The sequence below is a fragment of the Macrotis lagotis genome, chromosome 1 (genome assembly GCF_037893015.1).
Source record: "Macrotis lagotis isolate mMagLag1 chromosome 1, bilby.v1.9.chrom.fasta, whole genome shotgun sequence".
NCBI lineage: Eukaryota > Metazoa > Chordata > Mammalia > Peramelemorphia > Peramelidae > Macrotis > Macrotis lagotis.
In genome coordinates this window covers 696,381,732-696,394,459 of record NC_133658.1, presented here as the reverse complement: position 1 = coordinate 696,394,459, position 12,728 = coordinate 696,381,732, and the positions used below count along the sequence as shown (strand labels likewise).

Sequence of the window (12,728 nt, the reverse complement as noted above, 5' to 3'; positions counted from 1 at the left end):
CCCGAGCCTTAGATTTCTCTTCTATAAAATGACAATACTAGATCAGATTACCTCTAAAATCCCTGCCAATTCTAAATCTATAATTCTAGTAGTAACACACATTTGTATAATGCTTGAAGGTTAAGAAAGCATTCTCCTCATACCAACCCCATGAATTAGATAATTATAGGTATTATAATTATAGATAAGGAAACTAAGGCACAGAGTGATTTATTTTATTTGCCAAAAGTCACACAGCTGGAAAATACCAGATCTGGGACTCCAAGTTCTCTGATCCCAAATCTTACCATATTGTCTCCCAAATAAAATCCATCTGCCTGCTAGCACTGTTATGAACTTACAGCTAAGTAACTTAATGCCAGTCACTGGCATTTTGGTAACAGCTGGAAGCATCAAAACCCAACTGCTTCCTGTGAAAATTTTCTACTTTGTTCAGTCAGAGCTTGCAAATCTTTTTGTAGGCCTACAGTTGTCTTACTTGTTGGCCAAGTTCGACTCAATCTGTAGTTAAGTGGATTACTCTATTTATCTGGAAAACTTAAATTTTGTTCAAGACCCTGAATTAGAGCAATTTAGAATACACAGGGATCCTAGACATTTTCTAATTCAAATGCTCATTTTTATAGATGAGTCAATTTAGCTTCACCTTGGATACAACTTTCCTAACATAAATGGGGGTGGGAATGGGGCTTGGACTCTGGTCTCCTAACTCCCCAGTACAGAATTCTTTCCACAATATCACATGTTAACCTATCCTTCCCTAGAGTTAGCCGGTTGATCTATATTTCAACCCATACTTTTCCCTCAACTTTCTTCCTAGAGGAAAACCCCACATCTTGTATGTAGAGCATCAGAAATCACACTAGGACTGTAAGCTAATGGGCCTCCATCACTTATAGTCCAAAATCTGTGGTCACGCAACTTTTAGAACTTTAATTTATCCAGTTTCTCCTGACAGTGAAGGAGGAGTATTCATGTGTGTGTATATGTAAATATAATATATACATGTAAAATGTGTATATGTATATATGTGAAGAGGGGAAATGGGATGGGTTATTACAGAAAGAGGAAAAGGAGGGAGAGGAAGAAGAGAAAGGACTCATTTGTTCTATTATTCAAGAGATCATCTTAAAAATGCATATACACCAGGGATGAAGGGTTATATATATATATATAGGTATAATAAATGCAGATATGTATATATGTATAATATTACATATAAAGGACATTAAAACATGTGTTGATGTATACATATACATACATATATATATATTATATACATTACATACACTACCCTTTGTGAATGTTCCTCTGCCAAGGAAATATATACTAAGATAGAAGGCTGCTTACACTTGAAATTCCACAGTTTTGTCATTAACTAAATAGGGACTTTCTCTTAAAGGGACAGTTTGTTTTCTCCTCTCTCTGTGCAAGACTGGAAAAAAAAATCTAAAACATAACAATGAACCCTAGGAATGTTAATTCCAAAGAGAAATTATTGCAAAAGTTAAGCTCTGAACTTGGGAAAGGGTAATGAGTTGGAATATTTAAGGGGCTGTTCACTTTTTGATTTTAAAAGACACTGAGACCAAAAGAGTTAACAGTGAATGAAAGAAGAATAGACAAAGAAAGAAAAAAAACAACAAAGGTAAAACGATGATGAGAGAGAAAGAATGAGAGAGAATACCACTGTGTCTATTTTTTTTGTTGAGAATTACAAAGTCAATTTTTTCTTTGTGCCTATCACCAATGGACATTTTAAAATATAATTTTCTCTATTTCCTGATTTTTGTTTCATATAAAATAACTGTGAAGAATCATAACTTCTTGTTGATGTAGCTAAGCAGTGCAGTGAATAAAGCACTGAGTCTAGAATTAGGAAGATTTGAATTCAAACACAGTTGCAGATAATTTCTAGTTGTATGACCTTGGGTAAGTCACTTAACTACTACTTCCCTCAATTTCTTCAGTGATAAAATGGGGATAATAATAAAATTTCTAGACCTTGTGTGAGGTTCTAATTATATAATGTTTGTAAAATTCTAGGCATAAAGTAGTTTCTATATCAATTGTGGTAGTGGGGGTATTGGTAGTGGTGAGTTGGTTCTTCCTGTCCTTCTTTATCACAGAAGACCAAAATGACATCACTATGTTTGAGACAAATAATGTATCCCACTGTGGCTGAGCAGACCAATATGAATCTGGGATGCTGTACCACAGATTTGGCATAAATGGTCCATCTGAACAGTTGGGGCTCTCTAACTTATGGGTGTCATGTTTCCTTTGAGCTGCTTCAATGCTGCCTTCTTCATAGGGTGCAGCACCCTCACTGATGAGGGCCATGCTGGGCAGTCCTATGCCAGTGTCTCCCATGCTGTATATCAATTCCAAAGTTCCTCAATGAGACCTTCAGGGTGTCTCAGTATCACTTGTTCTAATCCCCTTGTGAGCTCTTGCCCTATGTGACTTCTTAAAACAGTTTTTTTGACAAGCTTATATCTGGCATTCTAACAATGTGTCCAGCCCATCATAGTTGCATTCTCTGTAGTAATGTTGGAATGCTTGGCAGTTTAGTTCGAGAAAGAACCCTAGTGTCTGGTATCTTCTCCTGCCAGGTGACCTTCAGAATCTTCCTAAGATAATTTAAATGGAAACGATTCAAGTTTCCTGACATGGCACTGGTAGACTGTCCAGGTTTCATAGAAATATAGCAATGAGGTCAGCACAACAACTCTGTAGACATTCAGTTTGGTAGTCAGTCTAATACCTTTTCTCTCACATACTTTCTTTTTGAGCCTCCCAAATACTGAGTTTGTTCTGGCAATGCAAATGTTAACCATGCTAATATGTACCTCCTTGGGAAGGACACTGCCAAGACAAGTGAACTTGTCCACAGTATGCAAATTTTCCCCATTTGCTGTAATCGATGGTTCCACAAATGGATGGTGTGGTGCTGACTGATGGAGCACCTGTGTTTTCATGGTATTAATTGTCAGACCAAAATTAGCACAAGCAGCAGAGAATCCATCCATACTTTGTTACATCTCAGCATCAGAGGCTGTATTGAGAGCACAATCATCTGCAAACAAAAGATCATGCACCAATATTCTGTCCACCTTGGTCTTAACTTGTAGCCTTTTCAAGTTGAAGAATTTGCCATCAGTGTGGGAGCTGACCTTGAAGCCATGTTCAACCTCAGTGAAGATTTTTGATGATAACATGATGAAAATATCATGCTAAAAATCATTGTTTTGTTCCATTGGTGACTGGGAAATCTTGAGAGTATCATCCACTATCTAGAACCTGGACAAGCAAAATGTCATGCAATTGATGTACAATACTGATGAACTTCTCTGGGCAAGAAAATTCTGACATAATTTTCCATAAACCCTTATGATGGGTGGTATCAAAGGCTTTGGTCAGATCTACAAATGTTGTATACAGACCTCTGTTCTGTTCCTGGCATTTTTCCTGAAATTGTCAGGCAGCAAGCACCATATTGACTATTGCTTGACCCTTTCTGAAGCCACACTGGCTCTCGGGGAGGTGCTCATCTTCGAGGTGAAGGATCAGCCTATTGGGAAGGACTCTGGCAAGAATCTTACCAGCAATGATTGAAAGATAAATATCCTTGTGATAGTCACAGGACAATCTATTCCCTTTACCTTTATAGAGATGGATGATGGAGGCATCCTTGAATTCTTGGGGAATTCTCTTCTTGCCATATAATCTGGAAAATGTCAGTCAGTTTTTGGTGGAGCAATGGACCCCCCATCTTAGATCTCAGCTGGAATAGGATCAGCATTAGGTACTTTGCCACTTGAAAGGAGCCTAATGGCATTCAAAAACTTCTCTTTGGCTGAAATTTCAACTGCAGATTGATTGACTTAAACTTGAGGTAAACAGTCAATGGTTTCTGCATTGAATGATGATAGTCTGTTAAGAACACTATGGAAATGTTCAGCCCATCTCTCTAGGATCATGTCCCTTGCCTTAATCAATATGGATCCATCAACACTGAGTAATTGAGAAGCACCATATGTCTCTGGCCAATAAATAGTCTTCATGGAATCATAAAAGTATTTTGGTTTATTGCTGCCTGCATAAAATTGAATTGTATCTGCCTTCTTACTGAGTTAAGAGTCCTGCATCTCTCTAAGCTTCACTTGGACTTTACTTTTGATGGAATTAAATGCTGCCTTCTTAGAAATGAATAAACTACCCTGCTGGTATATCCTGTGGAGTTCTTGTTTTTCATTTAGCAGCCTATGTATTTCCCCATTATTTTCATCATCTTGGTGTTTGCCAATGTTTCGACCCAGAGGAGCAAATACATTGCAGTACACCAGATTTCTGAAAGCTGCCCACTCCTTTTCTGCTGCACTGTTGCCATCTGTGTGTTGGCTCAGTTTTCCCTCCAAGTTACCAATAAACTGTTCCCACTCAGAGAGATATTGTAATCTTTTGATTAATTCTTCTAGTGTTCATTTTGCCTTGGGGCAAATGTGAATATTGAGCTTAGAGAGGATGAGTCTGTGATTGGTCCAGCACTCTGTACCACACATTGTCTTTGTCACTCTCACATCCTCTCTGTCTCTTCTCCCTATAATCACATGGTCTAACAGATACCAATGTTTGCTATGAGGTGCATCCAGGAAGATTTATTGTGTTTGGGCAAATGGAAGACAGTGTTTGTGATGAGAAGGTCATGAGATGGGCAAGTATTAAGTTGAAGGTGACTATTGCTATTGCTGTTTCCAACTCCATTCCTCCCAAGGACTCCCTGCCATGTCTGGTAATCTGAGCCTGCTCTAGCATTAAAGTCATCCAGAATTATAAGCTTGTTTTCTTTTAGTACATTGATGAGAAAAGTCTCTTAAAATCTTTCTTTAACTTCATCATGGTGGTAGCATAGGCACTGATGATGGTGGTAAGGTGTTTTCTTGGAAGTGACAATCTCATTTATATGAGCCTGTTATTCAATCCTTTTAGGAGCCTTCAAGAATGTTGACTAGATTAGTTTTGATTCCAAAACCTACCCCAGCTTCACAGTATTCCCTTTCACTGCAACCACTCCAGAAAAACATGTATCCATCTCCAACTTCAGTAAGCTGGCCTTCATTTGTCAACCTTATTTTTCTCAGGGCTGCTATTTGGACACCATACCTGCTGAATTCTCTCGCAACAAGAGCTATTAGTCTTTCAGGTCTATTGGATCTCGTGTAGTCTTTGAGTGTGTGAACATGCACTGATGGTGAGTGGAATCTTCTTTGAAGAAGTTTTTGTAGATTTTTTTGTGCGTCTTCACCACACTATGGGATTTCCCACCTGCTGTGGTAATCAGATCAGGGTTGGGTAAGCAGGCAATTTGCAGGGCACTTTTTCTAGCCACTTCCTCACATCAGAAGGTGAACAGTGTGCTCCTTGAAAGAACTGATCAGTCACTAGGGGGTTGCCAAATCCCACTGCTGCTTCAGTCTATAAATGAGCCTATGGCCTGGGCCACCTATGTGCAGGGTTGTGACTACAGCTCCCAGTGTATCCACACCTTCAGCTCACTTACCTGTTGAGGAATGGTTATGACTGATGTCTTTTATTGTATACATAAATTTGATTTAAGTGGAGCTGCACGAAGTCAACACTTCCCTCTCTCTTCCAAAATGATCATTATCTAGCATAGCAAGATAGAGTAAAGCTCTAAATGCTCTATAGCATCTGCTTCAGCTGGCTTCATGGCCATACAGGGTGTTTTCAAAGAAGACTAGTATCTAATTGTAAGGGCTGTTGGGCCCTTTTCAGGGCTGCTTTCCACCTTTGATGTCCACTTGAGCCACCTGTGGCTCCAAGAAGCTGTAGCATGCACAGCAGCCAGACCCTGGTAAACTGTTTCAGCAGGTGGACTAAACCAGGTTGAGGGTAATGGAGGGACTCTCAAGCTCATTGGTGAGTAGTAGAGGATGTCTACACCAAGCATATGAATTCTTCCACTGGTGGATGGATGGATGGATGGATGGATAGAATAGTGATGAGTGGGAGGAAGAGGATGCATTTCTTTTATTCAATTATATGCAGGAGAAAGGGTAATGAAGGATACCAACAAATAGTTTAGTTTTCATAAAAACAATTAAGCCAGAAGAGGCATCCTATGGAGAGTGAGCCAATTTCAAGAGAATTTTTATGTTTATGATTTCATTAATAATTGTATTATTTCCTAAATTGCAAAGACATTCTATGTGAAACAGGGTTAATTCACCCCTATGCTAAAATGAATCATTTTTTAAAATAGTCAGGTCACTTTGAACTGAGATACCCTCAAATAGTCTCTTCTCTCCATCTAAACAAGGGGCAGGAGAGAGATATGGACTAAGGTTAGGTTCCACCTTCTGGTTCACCTAGTGGGAAGAAGATGGAGTATTCTGGAAAGACTGTCATACACAGATTTTCTAGGGTGGTAGTGAGAAGAATAAGAGTAAGTATTTAATTTATATCTGTTTTTGTGTATACAGCCAAACCTTACTTCACAATAACATCTGCTGGTTACATATTTTAAGCCATTATTAAGCTAACTACTTAGTTATCAGTTAAGACCTTGATTGAGGTTAACTGATAACCAATTGTGAGCAAGGTCAGAATAGAAGATGTTAGAAGTAGGAATAATTGAGGAATACCCTGAGGGAAAAATGGGTTACATTAAAAAGTGTTCATTTACTACCCTTGATCCTTTCAGACAATCCTCAGATAAATCAGAACAATTATTATTTTTATTTTTTACATGAGGGAAATTAAGACACTCTGCTTCCAAGTTCTTTTGATGAGATTGTTATTCATTGAGTCCTCAAGACTGGTAGAAAGTCTATAATCATTTTACATCTTGACAAAAAAGCACTGTCTTGCCCATTGGTATTGATCATATCCCAAATGACAGAAAGTAGAGAAATCATTATGTAAAAAGGCAACCTAAAAGAAATTTCTATAATTAGAACAAATTTCTTCTCTGTTGTTTATTGTAATTCCTATTATTAAAAGTGTAATATAATGCCAAGCAATGAACTTCAGTTATGCTGGCCAGAAAATCACCATGTGAAAGCATTGTGTAATAATTAATAATTGGAATACAAGTCCACATGAAGGTTACAGCTGGTTCAGATGGAAGCAGCCCACTTTCAAAGCAATTTTCAATACCAGTTAGTACCTATCTCTCATTTTTTGATTCCCCACTTTAAATACTAACACCATTTTTTATCATCTCTAAAATTATTGCACTCAGTTTCAAAATCCCAAAATGGTGTTAGTATTTAATGTGGGGAAATCAAAAAATGGGAGATGGATGTTCACTGTATCAAAAATCATGTGGTGGGCAAAAGGAGCAAGAAGACTGAAAAAATAGGTGAGTCTGATCGTGAAAGATGAACTCCAGAGAATTTTGTATCTGAGCCTGGAGGTGATAAAGAATCATTGGAGCTTTTTGAATAGGGGTAAGAAAAGGTCAGATCTGTCCTATATTCCTGACTTTTTATTCTTCCCTTTAGCCCTCCCCCCATTCTATCTTTTCCTCCTCCTTTCTCAGCACATGGCTTTGCTTTGTACTTTCCTAAGAAGGTAAGCTATCTCATATCTATATGGTGTGGTGCACTGATCCATCTACAACCCTGTGAGGTAGATTCTATTATTACTCCTATATTACAGATGAAGAAACTCAGGTGAGGAAGTTTAACTGCCAGAGTCACTAGCTAGTAATTCTCTGAAGTAGGCTTAGAACACAGATCTTCTTGATTTCAACTCCAGTACTTGATCCACTCTATCTCATTGCCTATCTACATTTTCTCTATTTCCTTCCTCTACTCCTCATAATTTTTTAATGTCATCATCCATCATCCTATTCTTCCCTTCAGTTCAAAGGAAGTAATGATTCCTTCTGAAATTGAGTTCTCTTCTTTATATTTCTTGAGCACTCATTCCTCTCTCTTTTATGACCGTGTTTAGATCTCTTTTTCATAAATCTTTTCTTTACCTCTTTGTCTCACCTCCTCACCTTAAAACATACTCTTAGTGACTTCTAGTGCAAAAAATGGCAGAGTGAGGAAGGAAGCTATTGAAGCTCTCCCAATTTCCCCTCTAAACTACTAGGAAACTACCTTAAAATTGATCTAAGATCAGGGAAGCCCCCAGGTCTGCAGGAAAGATCTGTCTCACTGGGGTGGAAAGAGAGTGAGGTCCAAAAATAGCAGCAAGCAGTTAGTCTCTTAGCAAGGGACCTGCAGCAACACTCCAAGTCTGGGGCACTCCACCAGTGAGACCCTACTCTCCTGTAAACCAGAAGTCACCTGGGCATAGTAAGATCCCTCTCTAGCAACCTCACCCTCAGCACAAGCCACCAGAGTAGCCTTTATCTTCTTACTGACCAGTAATGTAACCCTGCTCCTGGACTGGTGAAAAGAGACCCCTCTTAATTCAATGAAAAAAATGTGCAAAAGAAGGTGATTTAGCCTTACCAGATCTAAAATTATATTATAAAGCATCAATTATCAAAACTGCCTGGTATTGGCTAAGAAATAGAGTGGTGGATCTGTGGAATAGATTACATGCAACACCAGGAAATGATAATAATAATCTGTTCTTTGATAAACCCAAAGAGTCCAGTTATTGGGATAAAAACTTTCTTTTCAATAAAAACTGTTGGGAAAATTGGAAGTTAGTATGGAAGAAACTTAGATTAGATCAACACCTCATACACTATACCAAGATAAAATCAAAATGGATACAGGATTTAGACATAAAAAACAATATTATAAGCAAATTTGAAGATCAAGGAGTAGTTTACCTGTCAAATCTATGGAAAGGGAAGCAGTTTATGACCAAGGAAGAAATGGAGAACATCATTCAAAACAAACTAGATAATTTTGATTACATTAAATTAAAAAGCTTTTGCACAGATAAAACCACTGTAACCGAGATCAAAAGAAATGTAGTAAACTGGGAAACAATTTTTACAACTAGTATTTCTGACAAAAGACTCATTTCTAAAATATACAGAGAACTGAGTCAAATTTTCAAAAAAAAAGCCATTCCGCAATTGGCAAGTGATCAAAGGATATGCAAAGGCAATCTACAGATGAGGAAATCAAAGCAATCCATAGTCATATGAAAAATTGCTTTAAATCACTACTTATTAGAGAAATGCAAATTAAAGCATCTCTGAGATACCACCTCATATCAGACTAGCTAATATGAACAGAAAGGACAATGATCAATGTTGGAAGGGATGTGGGAAATCTGGGACACAAATACATTGTTGGTGGAGCTATGAACTCATCCAACCTTTCTGGAGAGAAATTTGGAATTATACCCAAAGCACAACAAAAATGTGCATAGCCTTTGACCCAGCAATACCACTACTGGGTCTATACTCTGAAGAGATTATGAAAAAAGGGTAAAAAAATCACTTGTACAAAAATATTCATAGCAGCCCTGTTTGTGGTGGCAAAGAATTGGAAAGTAAGTAAATGTACTTCAATTAGGGAATGGCTTAGCAAACTGTGGCATATGTATATGATGGAACACTATTGTTCTAATAGAAAGCAGGAAGGATGGGAATTCAGGGAAGCCTGGAAGGATTTGCATGAACTGATGCTGAGTGAGATGAGCAGAACCAGAAAAACATTGTACATCCTAACAGCAACATGGAAGTGATGGTCAACCTTAACGGACTTGCTCATTCCATCAGTGCAACAATTTGGGTGTATCTGTGATGGAGAATACTATCTGTATCCAGAGAAAGAATCATGACGTTTGAACAAAAACCTTTAATTTAGGGAAAAAAAGCATTATCTTACTATGTGATTCTGCTATCTCTTATACTCTATTTTTCTTTTTTAAGGATATGATTTCTCTCTCATCACATTCAACTTAGATCAATGTATACCATGGAAACATTGTAAAGACTAACAGATTGCCTTCTGGGGAGGGGAGGGAAGGAAGATTAGGGGAAAAATGTAAATCTCAAAATAAATAAAATCTTAAAATAAAGATACCCCTCTTTCCCCCTTATCTCCTGAGAAACCCTGTTTTCATAGCAACCCAACAGCAGGGCATCAAGTCTGGGGCAGGCCAGCAGCTAACACCCTCCCACACACACACACACACACACACACACACACACCCAGAGGAAGCCCATCACTCCATTGCAAGCCAAAAGGATAACCTACTGTCCAATGAAAGCAAGCAGCTAAATCCTGAATTCCAGTGAAAACCAGCAATAAAACCCTAAACCCTAGCACAAAAAGCTTGGGACAATGCATGACAAGAACCCAGCTCTCCCATTTTAAAAAAGGCAGAAAAAATAGCAACAATAACAAAAAGAACTTGGCCATAGAAAGTTATTATGGTGACAGGGAGAATCAAGGCATAAATTTAGAAAAGGAGAATAGTATCCAAATGGCTACATGTAGAACCTGAAAAAAAAATGTAATTTGGTCTCAGATCCAAGAAGAATTCCTAAGATAGACTTATAAAGATTTTAAAAATCAAATTAGATAAATAGAAGAAATACTGGGGGGGAGAGATGAGAGTAAAGCAAGGGAATCATGAAAAATGTCGAGAGCATGGGAAAATATATACAAAAATTTACCAAGGAAAATAATTTCCTGAAAATTAGGAAAGGAAATGTACAAAATATCACTAAAGAAAATAATTATTTAAAAATTAGAATTGAGTAAGTAGAAGCTAATGATTCTATTTTACATCAAGACAATTCAACAAAACAAAATCCTCATTGAAAAAGCAACTGACTTAGAAAATAGTTCCAGGAGAAATAAAATAAAAATTACTGGTCAATTCAAAAGCCTTGACCAAAGGAGGAGGAAAAAAAACCTGGGCAAAATCTTTGAAGAAAACATCAAAGAAAATGGCCCTGATCTATTAGAATCAGAAGGTATAATAAAAATTGAAAGAAGGAAATAATCACCACTTGAAAGAGATCCCAAAATAAAAAAAGGACCAGAAACATTATAGCCAATCCAGAGCTCACAGACCAAGAAGAAAACACTGTAAGCAGTTAAAAAGCAGTAACTCAAATAATTATGGGACTACAGTCAGGATTACACAAGATTTGATAACTTCCACAGTTAGGAACTAGAGAACTTGGAATATGATATACTGGAAGGCAAAGGAGTTAGGATTACAACCAAAAATCACATACCCAGAAAAATTGAGTATCATCTTTCAGGGGGAAAATGACCATTAATTGAACTAGAGAACTTTTGAGCCTTCCTATATACAATGCCAGCCCTGGAGTCAAGAGAACCTGAGTTTAAATGTGACCTCAGACCCTTGACACTTCCTAGTTGTGTGACCTTGGATGAGTCACTTAATCCTGATTGCCTTGCATCCAGGGACATCTCCAATCATTCTGATCCATATGTGGCCACTGGACCCAGATGGCTCTGGAAAAGAGAGTGAGGTTGGTGACTTATCAAAGTACTCCATCATTCAATTCCAATTCACTTGCTTGTCATGTCATCAACCCTCTGACGTCATGATCTTCTTTGAGAACAAAAATATCATCTTCATCAATTATGAGACTAGAGTTGAATAAAAAAATTTGACCTCCAAATATAAGACTCAAGGCAAACATAAAAAGTTAAAAAAGATACAAATAAAAAAGCAAATAGCAAAATTTCAATAAATTTATATTTTTATATGGCAAGATAATATTTGTACTCAAGAATTTTATTAATAAAAGAGCAATTAAAAGGAATATATCCATAGTTTATGTATGGGGGAACTCAACTTTTGCCTCTAAGAACTGTATAAATCTAACAAAATAAGAAAGAAGTTAAAGGGAAGAATAAAATTCTGGAAAAGCTAAAAATGATAGATCTCTGAAGAAAATTGAATTGAAATAGATAGAATTGTACCTTTATCTCAGTAGTACATAGCACTTAATAAAAATTGATCATATATTAGGACATAAAAACCTCCTAACAAAAAGTAGAAAATCAGAAATAGTAAATGCATCCTTTTCAGATCATAATGCAATAAAAATGTATTCAATAATGGATAATGAAAAGAGAAATTAAAATCAAATTGAAAATGAAGTCTAATCCTAAAAAAAATAGGTAAAAGAATATATCATATAAATAATTGCTAGTTTCATTAAAGAAAATGACAAAAAATGAGACATTCTAAAATTTATGAGATACTACCAAAGCAGTACTTAAAGGAAAATTTTTATCTATAATTGCTTATAAAAACAAAATAAGGAAAAAATAGATCAATGAACTGGGAATGCAACTAAAAAATTTTTAAATTTCCAAATTGGAAATCCTGAAATCAAAGTAGAGATTAGTAAAATTGAAAGTAAGAAAATCACTGAATTCATAAATAAAATTAGAAGCTAGTTTTAGGAAAAAATAAATAGATAAACTGTTGGAAGTTTTTTGATTTAAAAAAGAAAACCAAATTATTAGTATAAAAATGAAAGGGTAAATTACATCAATGAAGTGATAGAATAATTTATTTGTCATATTTATGGATGGGAAAGAATTTAGAACCAAAGACAGAGAGAACATTACAAAATTGAAATATAATTTGATCATATACAATTTTAAAATGATTTATATATATATATATACACACACATATATGTGTGTGTGCATGTACAGAAACAAAATCAACGCAACCAAAATTATAAGGAAAGCAAAAACTGATAAGTATATCCAATAAAGACC

The 12,728-nt window shown here is 36.5% G+C and overlaps 1 protein-coding gene across 2 annotated transcripts in view; it reads left to right on the top strand.

The window, feature by feature from the left end:
* B3GALT1 (beta-1,3-galactosyltransferase 1) overlaps nt 1–12,728 on the top strand; it is an 802,587-nt gene that overhangs the window by 590,138 nt on the left and 199,721 nt on the right. The window contains exon 1 of one of the 2 annotated variants that reach the window (XM_074215787.1): nt 4,288–5,254. The exons of the other annotated variant lie outside the window; for it this stretch is intronic. The gene's annotated coding sequence lies outside the window, so the exon portion shown is untranslated. Of the gene's footprint in view, nt 1–4,287; nt 5,255–12,728 lie in introns of those variants that run through there. 2 annotated transcript variants of the gene reach the window in all.